Source organism: Gallus gallus, chromosome 9 (genome assembly GCF_016699485.2).
Source record: "Gallus gallus isolate bGalGal1 chromosome 9, bGalGal1.mat.broiler.GRCg7b, whole genome shotgun sequence".
In the NCBI taxonomy this organism is placed as follows: domain Eukaryota; kingdom Metazoa; phylum Chordata; class Aves; order Galliformes; family Phasianidae; genus Gallus; species Gallus gallus.
The window spans coordinates 8,860,358-8,878,077 of NC_052540.1; the positions used below are offsets into that span (position 1 = coordinate 8,860,358).

A 17,720-nucleotide genomic window follows, 5' to 3' on the forward strand; every position below is an offset into this window, starting at 1 on the left:
GTGACCTATGATATAATGTTCCAGATTGTACTTAGGAAAACATGTCTTATAAAAACATGTAAAAAAAGTTCACTTCCCCCCCCCCCCCCCCCCCCCCCCCGAGTTCTTACACCCAGGCAAATCAGGGCATATAGCTAATGAGGAGCAAAATTAGACAACCAGACAAAGCCACCCAGTATTCCACCAGGCCATCATTTTCAACCAAAGATACCAGAGAGGACAGAGCCTTTTTAAACCAAAGTAATTCTACAATGTGGAGAAATAGTTTTATTTAAAAAAAAAAAAAAAGAGAGAATAATGCTGTGTGCCCATCTGCTCTCATTAAAATTGGAGAGGCTGTAGTTGCATGATTTGCTGACACTAAGGGCAATTCCAAGTTAAGAGTTTCACATTTTTCCCAGTTCTTGGGTCATTTATGTCCAAGTTAATTCAGCAATATTACTCACAGCATGTCTCTGGAAAGTTCTGCTGGCATGTTCTCCTCAATCAGGGTCAAGTGTGACTTCCATTAATAGATTACAAAGAAGGTTTTTGAGAACTGCAAACCTGGCCCAAATGCTCACATTCCAGTGTGAACACCTTGACTGTGCAATGGCTAAAAAGAAACACAAGAGCAAAGGACTGCTGGGCTAATCGTGGGACAGAGAATGGGACCTTCCAGCAGCCAAGAGATCTGAGTGAGCGAGATAACACTGAAGAGAACAGAGGAAGTGTTTAAGTGGAGACTGAAACCTGGAGAGAGATGAAGGGCTGAGTAGTGTTACTGCCCTGCAACAATGAAGCTCACAAATTCTCTCTACGAGTATTTCTGTGCAGCCCAACACTGCAGGAGTCGAGCACTTCTTCTTTACTTAATCCAACATCTCTGTGAGGAAGGTTGCACTCATTTTGCACACAGAAAACTAAGACAACATTAACTGGTTTATCTGACAGTATTCAGGAGGAGGTAAGAACAAATGGCTTGCTTGTGTCTTTGTTAGCTCTCGTTTTAAAAATAACACAGCAGGCAGAAGTGCCTTGATCTTTCACACACATGTGTCATGTTCAGGTCCTTCTCCTTATCTCTCACCTCAGATGGCAACCCTCAGAAATACCCACATGACTGAGGGACTGGCATTGAGCCAACAGATTACCAGGTCACTTCACACAGCGAGAGCCAGGCAAGGAGGAAGCCCGAGCAAATTGCTGTCTGGCAGAAAGAGCAAAATTTCAGCTTACCTTCTGCTGTGGGACGCTGAGGTGGCACTGAGTCTGGAAGGGTGAGGTGGGACTGTGTTACTGAGGGAAGCCAGGGAGCACAGACTGCACTACAGCCCTCATGGGCACACTGGGAAGCTGAAATTAATGCAAAGCACACGGCTGATAAAGGCAAACTGACATGTGAGTGAGATTACTCTGCCATGCAGCTGAGGAAAGCCAGACTGTGGTAAAGCCGCCTCCTCTGAGGAGGTGACCGCACTCAGCTACAGTGCACAGCACCTCAGGGCTGTGCTGAGGGAAAGATAACCAAATGCTAGTTTAAAAGAACTGAAACACTGTTCTTAATTCACCAGCTGAAGGTAAAACAATAAACTGACAAACAGTTATAAATACTACACCCTCTTTTGCTTAATGCTCAGAGATGTGGAAAAGCAGCACTGCCGTGCTCTGAGGGAATTTAAAGGGGCAGCGTCCCACTGTCCAAGTAAAACCAAGGAGGACAATACTCTGAAATTTCAGTGTTTCGTTGCCAATAAACGATTCATGGAATAACTGACATTTTACTTAGTCTAGCTGATAATCTTAAAAAAAACTAAAAACAACAAATACCACAACAAGCAGACAAGCAACGAGAGAGACGGGAGCCATGGCTTCCTGGCCAAGCAGGGCTGGCGCTGAGGCCTTTCCCGCCAGAACCCCTGCACCGCTCAGCTGGGAGCAGCAGTCCGGCCTTCAGGCCTGCTGCCACATTGGGACGGTTCAACCACAAAAGCAAGCAGTCAAACTGGGTCAGATTTCTTCTAAAATTAAAAAAATAAGAATAAACTATGCAAAACAGCTGAGGTTGTGACTCCCACATAAAATATATTTACGATGCCAGAAAATTCTAATTGTCAAACAGGAACAGACCTTGAAGGAGGAACCTTTCCTCTCCAAAAATGCCACAGATGTTCTCCTGTACTTCTATCAATTCTGTGGCATCGGTACTGTTGTAATTGTTTTTCCTGCACCACTCTACCCTCTGCAAACTCAGGAGGCAAGTTCTCCTCTAAATACTCATTTACGTGCTCCATTTGGATCAAATAAACATAGTGCCTGAGAGCAGCAGAAAAAGCACACTAACTTTATTCAGCCATGACACAGTGACTCTTCTTGCCATTCTGATTCAGTATTCTTTATCTGCTGACAGATAACTTGATTACATCATGATGTATTCCATTGGTTTAATCTACAGAGGGCACATAGCTTTTATTTTATTATTTTACTCCCAGTCTCCAAATATTACTGTCAAGAATCCTAGTGCAGCAGAAATGGCAGATTCAGAGGTCCCAGCAGCCAGAGGGGTACCCACCAAATAAGAACCTTCCCACAGGTTGTGCAATGTTATGGGAATTTCCAAAGCACTTTCCATGTCCTTTTTTCTTTTCCCCCCTATGCATTTTGGCTATGCAAAGCACTGTTTTTCAAACCACCAATCAATTCAGATCAAGAGATCAGAATGTCACAGAGCTGCTTGCAGAAAACATCCTCCATCCTGCTGGCACAAATTAGGAGGTACAAGGCAACCTATGCCCTATCTCCCTCTCTCCCAGGGGCCCACCCGCTGCAGGCATACACAAATGTTTGATTATCCCATTGCTACTAGCGCAGATGTAGAATTCAAAACTTGCAATCTGAAAGTATTTAAACACAGAAGTTCTAACAATGCTGCTTTTTTTTAATTATTATTAGCCCCCACCTTTTCTTCTCATATATAAATGTTTATTCAGAACATATATTTAGAAAGAAGTGAACAGGACAGATCATGGTCCTCCTCATCTCATCCCAGCTAGATTCCTCATTTCATCCTTTATGTGAATAGTAGCATCTCAGAGGATGAAGATAAAAAAAAGAAAGTGTTTTTCTATAAACTGAAAGACCTATTTTTTTTTTTTTCCCCTGATTTTTTTTTTTCCATTCTCCATCCTATAGCCTGGAGAATTTCATATGGGCATCCAGTAGGTTCATAACGAGTTCATTTATGGTATATTCAAAGTCATACCCAAATGAAATTACTAGTGAACAGATACACACAAGATGAACTGGACAAGTGAGAATACTGTCACCTTACACCAGTGAACCAGCCTCAAGGCTTGCAGACCAAAAACATATACTGCACCCAAAGATGGGTGGGAGGTCACACAAGAGATGGACAAATTACTTCAAGAGAGTGAGAGTTGGTTATTGTTCATTTTCACTTCTTTAAGTAAGATAGCACAGGTGAACTAAGTTGAAGAATAAAGCATTCAAGCATCTATCCAGATTAATTCAATCATTAGCCGACATGCTGTACTTAAGCTCCTACCAAGTAGCAGCTTCAGCTAATCATTTCAAAAGCAAATGTGAATGCTGTGCATATTGCAGCATTAATCTCTGTTATTGCACAGCTGAGTTATGTAACTAAAATACGGCACACATTGAGTTGATAGGAGCCATTTAAGCACATACTACTCATTACATAGCCCTTGAATGTAATAGAGGACATGAATAATAGCTTCAGCTAAAAGTCACCTGGTAGCAAGATGGACACGGATGCTTAGTTCTTAAATATGCAGAAAGTAAGTCTACAGCACCGGAGCATGCCTATAAATGTGGTCTGTTTCCTTTTTCTTTTCTGAATTCGTACTTCTGCTGAAAAAATTTCATAAACATTACAGAAGACATATGACAGTTGAAATGCTAATTAAAGAGGTTAGTATCAAAGACTAGAAAGATTTAGAGCTCCACAACACGTATCAACTCAGCAACAAATTAAGCTTTAAATCAGCAGTCATTGGGGAGGGGGGGAAGGAAGCGTATAAGCACTGCTAGTACTTCTGGAAACTGCTTCAAACTGTTTTTACAACCTCATTCGTTTTCAACCAATAGCAATAACAAATGCATTCAGTATAGACCTTTTTGAAAATCACAGTAATGGAGGCAAAAAGAAACTGAAATAATCAGCAACTTCCACTTGAAAAAAAGTCACAGCAAAATAAACTCCTGAGCATCTGAGCCTTACTATCTGATGTGGGACAGAAATCATTGTTCGTTTTCAAACTTAAAGAAATCATAAAGTTTTTTGTTACAGACACAACAACAGAATACATATAAGGATAAGAGGATAGCACCATTTGTTCAGGAAATTACACTTTAATTTATAAGAAGTTGCGATCTATTTAATAAAGTCTGGAATTTGTAAGAATCTATATGCAAAAAAAAAAAGCATCAAGAGGATTGTTTGGATACAGATTAAGTTAGTTTTAAAAGTATTCTCAAAACATACTTGCTAAACAGGTTTAATTTTACTATGGAAAAGAACTGCTAATGTAAATGCAGTGAATGTTAACATCATGAATAGGTTGATCTTTGACTGTATGTGCTAATGACATAAACGGACAGATCAGCCCACCAGAACAGCAGCATCCCCTCACCCCCCATCACAGTCTTTCCAACCTTTGCCAATTTCTAAAGTTCTTTAAAAAATCAAATGTTATAAACAAAATGTGCTCATAGATGTATCAATTCAAAACAGTTCTTCCTGGATTACAGATGCTAACTAATGCCTCTTAACATTTAATAGTAGCTTCCACTACCTACAAATACATTTTAGTTATGGCTAGAGCATACAAATTATCTGAAACAATGCAAAGCGCAATGGCCATAAAATACTGTTTTATCCAAGGCACATTAATATCAACAAAGGGCAATCAAATATCAATATCAACATTCAGCAACCAAATCAACACTATGAGTTTTTATGTTGAACTGTGAAGCAGTAGAAAGGTGTAGGTGAAGGGTTTGAGAAGGGTGACTTGGTTTCATTGTTTGTTTTGTTTTACTTCTGAACATACGCAGATGAAATGCTGTCTTCTTACACATTAATCATTCTTTAGGAAAAAACATACATAGCTCTTTGAGAGCAATGGCAAGCTCTTGTGGGTTAACTTGCCCCTTCCTACATAAAGATGTGATGCCTCACCTCTTTTACTGATCAGCATCAGCCTCCTTTGGTGGAGACTGTTTTGTCAGCAAAGGACGAGATTTCCAAAGGCAGCACCCTTGGCAGTCACAGGTCCATCTTAGGCTGCAGCCTCACCACACACCAATATCCTAAAGTCTGCCAGCATCAGTACACACGTAATTGTCACCAGTGATCTGTAATGACTGAAATATTTCAAGGTGTAAAAACTTTCTTAGCAGAGTATTTTGACTTGGTAGGGTCAAAAAGTGGTTATACAGGTGCAACAGTAACATTTAGGGGAATGGTAAGGCTCCAAGCAAAAGGCTAGGTGAAAAACAATTGAGTAACATCCCCCTCATCAATACTGCAGTCCGAAGAGGACACTGCACCAACTTCAGCCTAGCCCCAGACACTGTAAACATCTCAAGGGAAATAAATCCTTTTTTTTGAGGGTTTGACAGCCATCCTCCCATCCTCCATGGAGAGCTGGTGCACTGAGCACCTGCCTTTTCTTGATAACAAGAATTCTGTCAAATGCACCCTGGTCCATAAAGTTGCTTTGCAGAAGCAAAAGCGATGACCAGGGACCTGAAATAGTCTCATGTTCTCTTATCACGTCAACATTTTGCTTTGAGATCTCCAATTTCATTACTTCCCCATATCCAAAAAGAACTAAGGCTTTGCAAATGCTACACATAGAATAATATTATACACACAGAGCCAGCGTAAAGCACAGAAATAAGTCACAGTAGAATTGTTCTTCATTCTTCCTCTTGCGCTGACTTCCAGACAATCATCTTGGTCGCTGTTTTTAAATTTCATGCTGCCATCTTGCTTCCAGAGATTCAACTTGCTGAGAACGCTCCCACTGACGTAAGTGGAAGGAGGACCGTATCCCAAAGATTCACCAGAACAATGAAACAAGAGCTTCAGTGAAATATCCAAGCATACCACAGGAAGGCAGAATATGTTTTTCGTTGGTCCTTTCCAAAGCGCACTCTCTACTGCACCTAATTACACTCAGCTTTCTTAAACAGCAGTGATCCACAGCCATTCTTCACGGCACAGAGGCAACATCAAAGAAAGCTACAGCGGGGCACTCTGAGACATCTGAGACAGCTTACCAAGAAAAGCAAACAAACAAACAAACTACAGCAGATAAAACAGTATCTAGTTTATTACATATAGAAAGAGATTTCCAGAATTTACAAACACCCACATTTTCATTCCAGGGAAAGAGTTAATTTGAAAAGTTCACCCTTTGTTTTCATTTTGTTTTGTGGTTTTCTGTTGTTTTTTTTCTATTCTTTACAATATATACAATGGAAGACTTTGATTTCTTTTTCTCTGATTTTTTGTCAGTTTCTGTGCAATTGATGAATTCAAGTTGACACTTGTAAATACCATGTACAGAAAAGTTTGTCTTCATTGTAGTTAATACAGATTATTATTTTACAAGGAGTACAAAATTACTTTTCTTCTGGAAAGAAATCAGCTCAGCATCAGGGTTATCTTACAACTGATAGTATCAGCAAATATGACTGTACAATCAAGGCCCGGGGACCAATGACTTGTATTATATTATTTTCTGAATTACAATCTTAAAACAAGAATAGTACCCTACTCTATTCTTAGAAGCCTTGTTTTAAGCAGGTTTCCCACTCTGTTTACAACAGAATATAGTATACCTCAGTTCCACATCAAAAAAGATGTGCTGTAGGAAAAGTTACATTTTAATTAAAAAAAGTACATGTATAAATCAAAACCTATGTTAAATATTTAATACTCTTCAACCAACATTAAGTTTTGTATGTAATAATTTACAAGGATGATTTGTCATACAGGTTTTCAGCAGCAAATGAAGTTGTGTAAATGTGCTAGTAAAATACCCATTCTCACCATGACACAGTGGTGGGCACATCAGTTCATTGTGGCCAGCTAAGTCCTTACGGTAGAGGATTAAGTGAGAGACTCATAGTCCAGGTGTCACAGTGCTTCTGCTTGGCACAACACAGGATGTGCAGCTCAGTCAACTAACTCCTGAGGTTTGTGTAAAGTAAACAAACTGAACTGGATGCATCGTACCCATTTACAGAGGAAGAGGAGGAGGAGGAGGTGAGGTCCTAGTTGTGGTAACATGAAACATTTAGAGTCTTGATACCCATGAGTTAAAAGAAGGATTTGCTGAGGTTGTATAGGTCATCATTCTGAAAAGGAAAGAGAAAGAAAATTAGCATCATGGGCACTGTAACATTTTCCTGTGATTATCACATCTTTCCCTACATCCTCCCCCCTTTTTTTTTTTTCCTCTTTTAAAGTGTTATCACTCCAACTGAAAATGTTAGCACCTCGAAAAATTATGGCATACACATTTGAACTGTACTCAAGCATCTGAATCCCGAGAGCATTTAAAACAGATGTCAGCAATGAAATTACAAACAGTCAGAAATACATTTAGACTTACAAGAGATTCACCTAAGCAGAAACAATTCAATTGTCTATACCGATTACCCCAGAAAAGCTCCTATGACAAAACAAAAAAAGCTCAGACAACTACCCTGCCGCTGGCATTTTTGCCCAACACGTGGAAGACTCAGAGCTCCTTGCAGGGCTTCCTACCCCTCTGCAAATACCACGTTTTGCTTGAGAAGTCTGACTGAGCATCAGGGGTGCAGCACCACCATTCACCACTGACGTACAAATGACAAAAAAACCTATACCCAGAAAATCCTATTAAAGTCCATAAATGTATTTACATTTTATTTTTTTTCCCTGACAGAGGACTATGGGAATAACAAAGTACTGCAATCCTAACAAGGATTACTTACTATGTTGCGTAGCACAGGTTTACTCATGAGCAAATGCCAAAAGTTGGCTGGACTTGAGGTTCCTTGTGGGTCCCTTTCAACTTGGGGTATTCTATGATTCAGTCATTCGATGACTCTCATCATCTCAGCTCTAGCCCTCCTAATCTAGCACGTAATGCAGATGCCTCAAGTTCTCTCCCACCTCTGCATTTCAGTTGACTTTACACAGGTAGGTCAACAGTAGAAGTGCTCTTATGGGGTACATCTACATGAGCAACAGAGGATGGAGTGAGACTTGGTGCCAATCTGCCTTGTGTCCTACTGGGAATCCCCTGGCAGAATCTTCAACCCTTGGCAGGACATGATCTCCTTGCTGGAAGAACCAAGGCAGAGTCACACATCAGGGCACCAGCAAGAGCTCCAGCTTCCCCTAAGACTGGCCGGCTGCAGGCCCACACAGAGCCCACCAGCAGGCAGCCACATAGAATCACAGAATCATAGAGTTGCTCAGGTTGGAAAAGACCCTAAAGATCATCAAGTCCAACTGCATCCCAGCCTCCAAGCAATAGCATACACAACCCTAGAGCTTCTCTCTTCGCACTACAGCGGGTACCTACTAAAGCCTGAACAACACATCCATGAAATGAATATCAGTTTTGTTTTCACTGGGGTCAGAGGACAACCATCATTTACATTTTGGGAGTTTCACAAAAAAGAATGATGAAGCAAGACTTAGACTTTACATAAATGTGTGTCTATTTCTATACTAAATATTAACTAAGCTCCTGAAAATACAGGTAAATAGTGTATTTTCCTCAGTACAAGTAAAGAATTCCCATACACACAGTTGAAGTATAAAACTGAAAAGATCTCCTGTCCTATATCCTTTAATTGCCCAAGAAGCAGAATTTGTTTTCTGTGGTCCTTCAAGTGAAAGGAAAGCCTATCCTTGCAAGTGATGTGTGGTATGCTGTGAAAACTCCCCAGAGAATTATCTCAGATCTCTTATTTACTTCCAACTTTCTTCTGCACTTGTATTGCAACCTCCTGGAATGTTCTGAGCAGCATATCTATATACAGCTTTGCAGAGCTTTGCAGCTTTCAACTGCGCTTGACCTAAAATTAGCCAGTAATGCCATACTGTATTAACTAACGACAAAGAAGAAATGGCTTAAACTAAACCGAAGTGTAATGCGTGCATCGAAGTGCCCATTTCCCATCCACCCTGGGTGCAGCAGGGCTGCAGGAAGAGTTTAGTGACCACTGGCAGGGCCACCAGTCTCAGCTTCTCTGTGCAGGCAAGGCAAGATGAAGGAGACAGGTGTCCTGCATCACTGGAACTTACTGTGTTAAGAGATTTAAAATATTTAAACAATAATTTGCAACATCAAGACACAAAGAGGCACTTCTACACTAGCATTCAGGTAGCCTCAACTGAAACATATAATCTAGAAAACAAAATGGTTTGTAAAATGCAATTCATCACCCATTCAACCAACACAGTTGGGAACATTGCAACTACTATTTTCGGAAGTCAGAAGAGTAGATAAGGAAAGAGTTAAGAAGTCTCTATGAAAAAGAAAACACCTCCCAGAGGATTTCACTAAGCAAATAGTACTGAAGAAAATCACAGTTACAGCAACCCAGACACTTGAATCTTAAAGTCCTGAGCATGTGTAAATGAGTTAAAAAAAAAAAAAACAACACAAAAAAAACACAGCAGCCTCAAATATCTCCATAGATGATGTCTCAAATGTCTCCATAGAGACTCCAGATGAAGACAGAGTCATGCAGGGTGTGAACAGAACCGGGCTGTGCTTCGTATAAACCTCAGCTGTCGGTACAAGAGGAGGCAGGACATGGGCCCTGTCTTCATGCTCGTTATTGCACCTCCAGTATGTCCGTAAGTACAGTACGTAAGACTACTTGTCAAGCAGGAAAAGTATTACCAGACCACAATTCAGCCCCCGTCAGTCGTTTTAGAGACTACCGATATTCCAGTTCATAAACATCAGTGACACTGTAACCAGCACCATTAAGAAGTAATTAGAAGTTATTTTTAAGAATTTCTACTGCTTGTCTATGGAAATTCATTAGAAACTATTTATTATTTTAGCCTAACAAAAGAAAACAGCAACAACTTTCAAACTTCAGTTTAATGCAACAATCCCTAACTCAAGTTATTGGGGCAGTAATGCACATGTGTAAAACTCATTTTCTACAATTTCAAAATAAAAAACAAAACAATACAGGGAAAGAGAAGTTTTCTTCTAATTTCACAAGCAGAAAAAAATAAGACTATGCTATCCACCCTGTGAGATTACTGACTGCAATAATTGTTTTCATCTCCCCAATTCCTCTTAAAAATCCCTTTCTGCAATAGAAGAGCTGGGTAACAGAGAACAACAACCCCTGCTGCTATGACATGACAGAGGTGCCTGTTCTGCCTTTATGCATAACAGTGCCCAGAAAGCAGCCCTTCTGAGAGCAAGCTGTTGCTCCAGGGCAACTGCCGACAGTCAACCTAGAAGGCTTTGATCCAGGGAATTCTTGATTGCACATAACTTCTAGCAAAAACCCCATCCTCCATTTTAGCGTACACATGTTCTTTGTTAGACTCAAAAGAATACTCAATTTTTTTTTTGGCATAATTTTCCCTCTCTTCAGGGAATTATTACAATATCTTTCAAGGCGGAAGCACCTTATAAGGTATTAAAGTCATCAGCTGGATACCTCATTGTTTCTTATCAACAACCATAAGCATTTCCTTAACAACATATAAAAACAGTGTGGAAGGCAAGTGTTTTTATAGAGAGCATTAGGAGTACAGTGAGCTGACGTAAGGATTATTAAAACTACTGACATCACTGTTGGCAAGCATGGAAAAGGGAAAACCTGTGTTTAATCTATTTCCTATTGACCACAAGCTTTAGCTGGAGTTCCCAATAATGCATTTCGTGGTTGACTTTATGGAAAAAATTAGTGATGCAAGAAAAACATACTGAAACAAACAAGGATCTTTAAAAGTTACTACAATGTACCTTTGACAAGCAGCCTCTGCTCAACATCTGTTACAACACACATGCAGATAACACAAATGCGCGTTCCAGCTGGCAACGCTTTCAGCTCCAATCTATTAGTCCAGGCTGGATACAACACAACCAACTGGAGTTCCTATTACAGCTCAAGTCCCATTCTTAAATCCAGTAACTAAAAATAAGTCGATAACACCCTTTATTTCCATTATGATGGAACTGGAGGAAAGGCATATTTAAAGTTCTAAGTCTCAATGAGCAGAAGGTCTAGACATCTTTCCTGAAGGTAACAATTTTTGTACATACAGTAGATGTATTGTTAAAATACGCTGAGTGCAACCACCTACTCCCTCCTTATAAACAACTCCTGTTAAAAGGTAACCAAATAGCAAATATATCAACAAAAGCAAAAACTCAAGTCATCTTCAAGCAAAAGACTTCTCTGTCACCAATTTCATCTTCTATGTTCCATTAAAAGCTAACAACAAATCCTATCCCTAAAACATTAACACAAATGTTCTTCCAAAGTGTCATTCCACTTAAAAAGAAGGTAACATAGAGTTCCCGTTGAAGCTCCGTGATCAATCTGCCAAATAACTACTTAATCTCATGAACATACTGGGGCAAAACGGTGCTCCCCAACACCAGAGCTGCTCAGTACATTGTGACACCTCTTCAGTGTCTGCTGGATGTGCACAGGATGCAACTACTGCAATTTTTCCATCAGCCTCGCTCAACCAAATGTATTCTTCAAAACTGTTCCTAACCCACCAGCATCTTGTTTGAAATGATGAGAAAGGAACAAATGCATTTTTGTTTACTTTAGGATCGTATAGTGCATCTTATTCGGTGCAGATTAAGAAGTGACTTAGTGCATAATGAACACAACTACCAAGTAGGGAAACAAAAAGGTCAGGAACAAAGGGTCACAATTAAAGAGACAGCTATTAAGAAAATACAGCAGAAGACTCGTGCAGAACTTCACAAGCCCCAATCTGCACTTAGTCTGGGCACACACTGTCTGCCCAGGTATCTGCAAGTCTTTAGAAAACTGACACAAGTTAAATACATTAAGCAGTGCTGAAATACTCATCCATAGCTCTCATCTGGGTGACAACTGCATGAGCCACCATCTAGCTATAATGAATTGATGCACAGCTATAATGAATTGACGCACATCTCCTTAAAAGCTGAATTTATCCATGTTTTTGCATTCGCCGCACTCATGATCTTTAGTGCCTGTTTACATTTTTCTTGGCATTACTAACATGCACACAGATATGGGAAGTATTCCATTTGGATAAATTAAAAACATCAACCAAGACTTAAACTAGCTCAGATAACTTCTTTTCAAAGAGATGCAAATAGACGGTACAATTTTCCCAATCTCACTCAGACCTTGAAAGAGTAAAGGAATGCAAGAAGAAACAATGGTTGCTCTAGTATGTTAATTGCGGTCTGAATTCTAACAAGAGGAATTCAAAATAGAACTAAACAAGGTAATTACAACGTTGCTATTTAACTTGACAGGCTATAATCTACATTTAGTAAGTCTAGATGAGCTTTTCTTCATTGTAGCCTAAAATGCCTAATTCAGCTTTCTCCTGAATGGCATAAATAGAGAATTACTGGTGATTTGGTTTATCAAGTCCTTTCCTATTAGACTGAGCAGTTGGATTTGGTATTTTCATCCCTTTTTCATCTTCACATAGACTATCGCTGACTGATGGAGGAACCTCAGGACAAGTAATAGGCAGTACAGTCCTTCCGCCATGAGTTCAAACAAAAGTCACTCCCATCTTCTCCAGAAAGACAGAAAGATAGCAGGGAAAAACAAAACAAAACAAAGACTTTTAAAAAAAAGATGATGAACAGACTCAGGTTCTCACACTTGAAGAAGCTCTTACTCCCATTTCCTGTGTTCTGAGCATAGCGGGAAAACACCAAGTAAACCACAGACATTCTTTGGACGAGCTTCTGCTCAGCAAAGAGTTCAGCCATCTGATTTCAACTTTACAGTGTGTCAACCTGATTTACGCTCACTCAGGACAAAACCAAACCCATCACTGCAGTCAGCAGGAAAGGCTGCTGCCACAAGCAGGAAACCAAGGACTGACCGCCAGCAAACATCGAGCTTAGGAGAGAGTGACAGCATTAGAGGTCAGATTTGGCCACTTCCACCTGTAAGGAGCAAGAAACAAGTCAGCTGTTGGTGCCGATTTACAAAGATTGGAGAAAGCAATTCACAACAGAAAAATTACTTAAGGTATTCTCCTGCTCTATTACGCAGTCAGAAGTCTGAGCAAAGCTGACTTGACCTAAGATTTGAATTTCTGATGAAATACTTCCATCTGTCATTTTTTCAAAGCTACTGAGCATTTGTTCTTCTTAAGCTTTTCAAAAACAAACAAGATGTAACTAAAGTTTAAACAGAAATACCTTGACTTCTATACAGTCCATTTAATAAAGAAATTCCACAGTGATGCAGCAAGACAACTGTCTAGCAATTAAAAGTTACAAACAACCAACCAACAGATGCAGCCCTAGATTCAGGCTGTTTCTTGAGTTGTTTTTTTATATATTTGGTTTTTGTTGTTGCTATCTTTCTTAATGAAATGTAAAATACAGGAAGAGTAAGCTAAGCTGTAAGTGGGATGATCGTGCTCATTTCTTCCCACTTTGTAAGGACAGAACGCCAGTATCTTTCTCCCTCCTTTGCTAGCAGCCCAGGCCAAATAATCAGCCCAGGGTTGAGTCCAATATACATGAACAGAAATTTCTTTCTGTTTCAGGACTGGAGATATTTACATTATATGAAGCCTAAGAACACAGAGTCTCTCTAAACTGATACTCCAAGTTCATACCAAATCTTCTCATAAAGCTCCTGTAATACACCTGGTAGCACGGTTTGTTTTTGGTGTCCCACGGATAGATCCACTCACGGCACAGTGTCTTCCTCCCTCCCTACAGCTGCCCTAATGAGAAGGATATCAAAGACTAAACGTGCGTCATCTAGTTACTAGCTTCAGTCTTCATGGGACAAAACTGCTTCTGTTTTTAAGAGTCAAATACAGTAGCAAATGCAACAGAAGGGCTCATTTACTATTTTGGAATTTGTACTGTTCAGTTCACTGACTTTTCAGTGTCTAACCCTGAAGGATTTGGGACATACATGCTCCCCCAGTGATCTCATAACCCACTGCCAGGTCAAGAAAGCAAAGGTGAAATGCAATGTCTATGTCTGCATCCTTGAAAAAAAAGAGAACATTAATCAGTATTTATGAAACATATGATCATATACCAATGATGTTACCAAGCAGCATCCAGAAACACATCTTCATTACCCTATTTATTTCTCCAAGGAACTTTCTTAGCACAAGTTTTTTACTTCATTTTGCTTTACTTATAACTTTTATGGTAGTTCAGAGTTCAGCAAACTCAACACTGCTGGGAACCATTACAACTGCTCTCTCCCTATGAGGAAGCAGATGATAAACACACCTTTAGATGCACTCTCACACCCTCAACTTGGTGCCAATTTAAACTCACACAATTAAATTTGACCAACTTGAGTACACTGAAGCTGTGCTCATACTGTATCAAATAGATTATATCAGCAGTAGAGCTCAGTAACTCATAAAACACAGCGTAGCTTTCACATAATCAGAATACATCTCAGTCACTCAACTTTCAAGTTCATTATCTTTCTGTTGATTTGTACTTCACTCTCCTTTCTACATTGCAGTCTATTTCCTCATTTCTGCAGCCAAACATTGCCAATTCCCCTCTGCTTTTCTGACCCTATTTTATAATGCTCATTTTCTTCCAGATTGTCTTTTTACAATATGTGAAAAATACAACACAAGAACAAACCAAAACAGCAATAAACCCTACATAATTAGTTCTAAGCACCTTGAAACCATATGACAGACGCTAAATTGTAAGTGTTTCACGTTGAAGGAAAGATTTGCACCATTCGGATCAGCCAGAGCCATTTTCCTCCCAATGGACGTTAAGGGGAACAAGGCAGAAGAAAAATGGCATTTAAAAGGAAGACATACAGAAGCCCCGCAGGGGATAACCTGGCCAGCTGACCTTCCCTTTGAAATTTTGCCAGTGCAAATTAAGTAGCTAGTCTGCAGCACTTCTGGCAGCAGCGTGGGAAGGAAGTTCTGCAGTGATTTTGGATGAAACACTTCCTCAATTCCCAACAACAAGCACATTAAATATCAAAAAGGATAATAACGATAATAAGGAGGTACTGGCAAACACATTCTCAAAAACCAGCTATGAAAGCAGAGGAGGGGATTAAAGGAAATGAAATGTCATTAAGTAGAAAAAAAACGTAACAAGGTTCAGAAAGCTAAGGTGGCTGCAAAGCACACGTTATTTTGACACCACTTGCCATGCCTTAATAAAAAGCTGTAACAGAAATAAAAAAAGAAAACAGATGTAGTGCTTTCTTAAAGTAAAAAGAGATGGCTTTTGATGAGAGGCAAAAGGATACAGTAAAGTTTGTTACAACTTGAAGCTGTACGAGAAAACAATTACTTAACCACGCATCGAGCTTTTCACCAAAATACCAGGCAAGTCTAATACCAAATGAACTGCACTAAGCTGATTTGTCCCATTTTCTTTTTTGTATAGCAAAAAGATGATAACTACTACAAGTCTATCTGAGAAATTTGTTTCAGTGAGAATGTGTTTTCACATATGTCCACAGGCTACTTCTGGTTTCTTGCAACTGGCACTCAATTGACCCGACGCCCCGGTGCCTCACGAGCAGGCGCAGCCTGGTGAGGATGGCTGAGGCAACCCATGCTCCCTCCTAGCAGCTCTCAGCCACCTCCATTTACAGCTGGCACCAATAAGATGGGCCAGAAGCAGTTTTGGTGATGGACCGGATTGTGAATAGGTGCCAACGCGTTCATCTATGGACTTCCTGGGTTCATCCCGCAAAGGGAGCTGTGCATACACAGCAAACCCAGGCTTGAGGAGAGAAGAACAACACTCTTACCTGTCAAAAGCCTCCAGGAGACCCACCTCCTTTCCCACTGCCATACATCTCCATTAAAGTTGGAAAGAGGAAAATATCATTTGAATCCACACTTCAAATCTGACGTTCAGAATCCTTTGGCATTTAAAATCGACAACTGAAATCTCAAGCATCACACAAACTCTGCTCACAAATTCCTGAGCAGCAGAGTGCTGTGGCTGGGGAACACAACCTTGACACAAGGGGGTTAAGGACACACCTAGAAGCAGAAAGACCTGAAATCTAAAGCTGGTTCTTGGTTTGATACCCTACATAGCTCCACTCAAGTTGCTCTGTCTGGGTCTCACGTAAAATAGATAAAATATCTCTCTACCCCATTTACTATCTAAATGAAATTTGCTAGTGAGGAGGAGAAGGACGTTGTGATGTCTCAAACACACACAGTTAGCTGAATATCTAAGGAATGATGTTCATTCCTTATCTTCCTGTCTCTCAGTGCCTTGACCATGAGTTGAGAACTTCTACCTGATAGAAGAGGGTAGGCTGTCAGGGACCAGACAGCAGGGTGACAAGTGTCTTCAGAGGGCCCACGTGATGACGGATGCAGGGCAGCATCTGGACAGTGTGCTATAAATACAGTATTAGGCCAGTCATATATCAAGGAGAATAAAAATAAATGAATACTTGCTTCATTCCCTCAATACTATTTACAAACTGAAGAAGAAAGCATTGTATGTGAGGAAATATTCATGTCTTTATTCTATTCAATTCTATTCTTAATACAGACTTACATGATGAGAATGCATATGCATGAGGCAGGGGCAAAATTATCAATGCTTAAAAAAAACCCAACAAGCATTTGAAAATTTCCTATATTCCAATCATTATTCAACATTGAAGCGCATTTGTAAAATTAAGGAAACACTACATGCAAATAGTATTCTTAACTGGAAAAAGAAACAAAATTCCAGCATAAGAAAATACTTTTTTATTCATAGAACACAAGTTCCAGCCTTTTATTGCACTGATTTAATGATGAAGATATTCCGGACTGCAATGGGATTAACCTCAAAAATAATACTGAGGACTTTAATGAGGTCTGAGTTCATGGCTGAATTATCCACTCTGCCATTAAACACTGAAATGGATGTTTGTATATAGATTAGGCTTTCAAAACAATTGTCATGCAATTTATTTTCAGAAACCATAGTAACAAAAAAACAGTAAATATCGGGTGATGACAGGGCATAAAGGAGACCAAAGTCTGATCCAAAACGATGGGACTATCTCAAGCCTGAAGTTGAGGGGCAGAGGAAGCAGCACCTGGCAGGCACTCAGGGCCAATATGGATACAGCTGTGAGTTAAATCCAAATTATAAACACCAATCAGACAACCAAACCCTCTGCTGCTGTTTCTTCAGAGTTCTGCTCAGTGAAATCCTAAAAGGCTGAATGACTGCCAACACTGTATTTTAAAGCTATGAACAGCTTAAATGGACTAGTCCTCACTTGCTTGGTTGCTATGATTTCCAATGGGAAAGTGATCAACACTCACATTAATAACTTAATTTCAACACCAATCTAGCATTGTGAGACTATGATTACACAAGCAGAAGTGAAAGTAGGTAAATGTTGTTCTCATCACTGAATTTGCAGCCAAACATTTTAATTCAGTAATTCTTTTTTTTTTTTTTAAAGCA

General features: G+C 39.8%; 1 protein-coding gene across 2 annotated transcripts in view; it reads right to left on the minus strand.

The window, feature by feature from the left end:
- LOC107051846 (insulin receptor substrate 1) overlaps positions 1 to 17,720 on the minus strand; it is a 292,419-nt gene that overhangs the window by 236,783 nt on the left and 37,916 nt on the right. The window contains exon 2 of one of the 2 annotated variants that reach the window (XR_006930914.1): positions 1,219 to 7,389. The gene's annotated coding sequence lies outside the window, so the exon portion shown is untranslated. Of the gene's footprint in view, positions 1 to 1,218; positions 7,390 to 17,720 lie in introns of those variants that run through there. The other variant, XM_015277004.4, reaches the window with a different exon arrangement.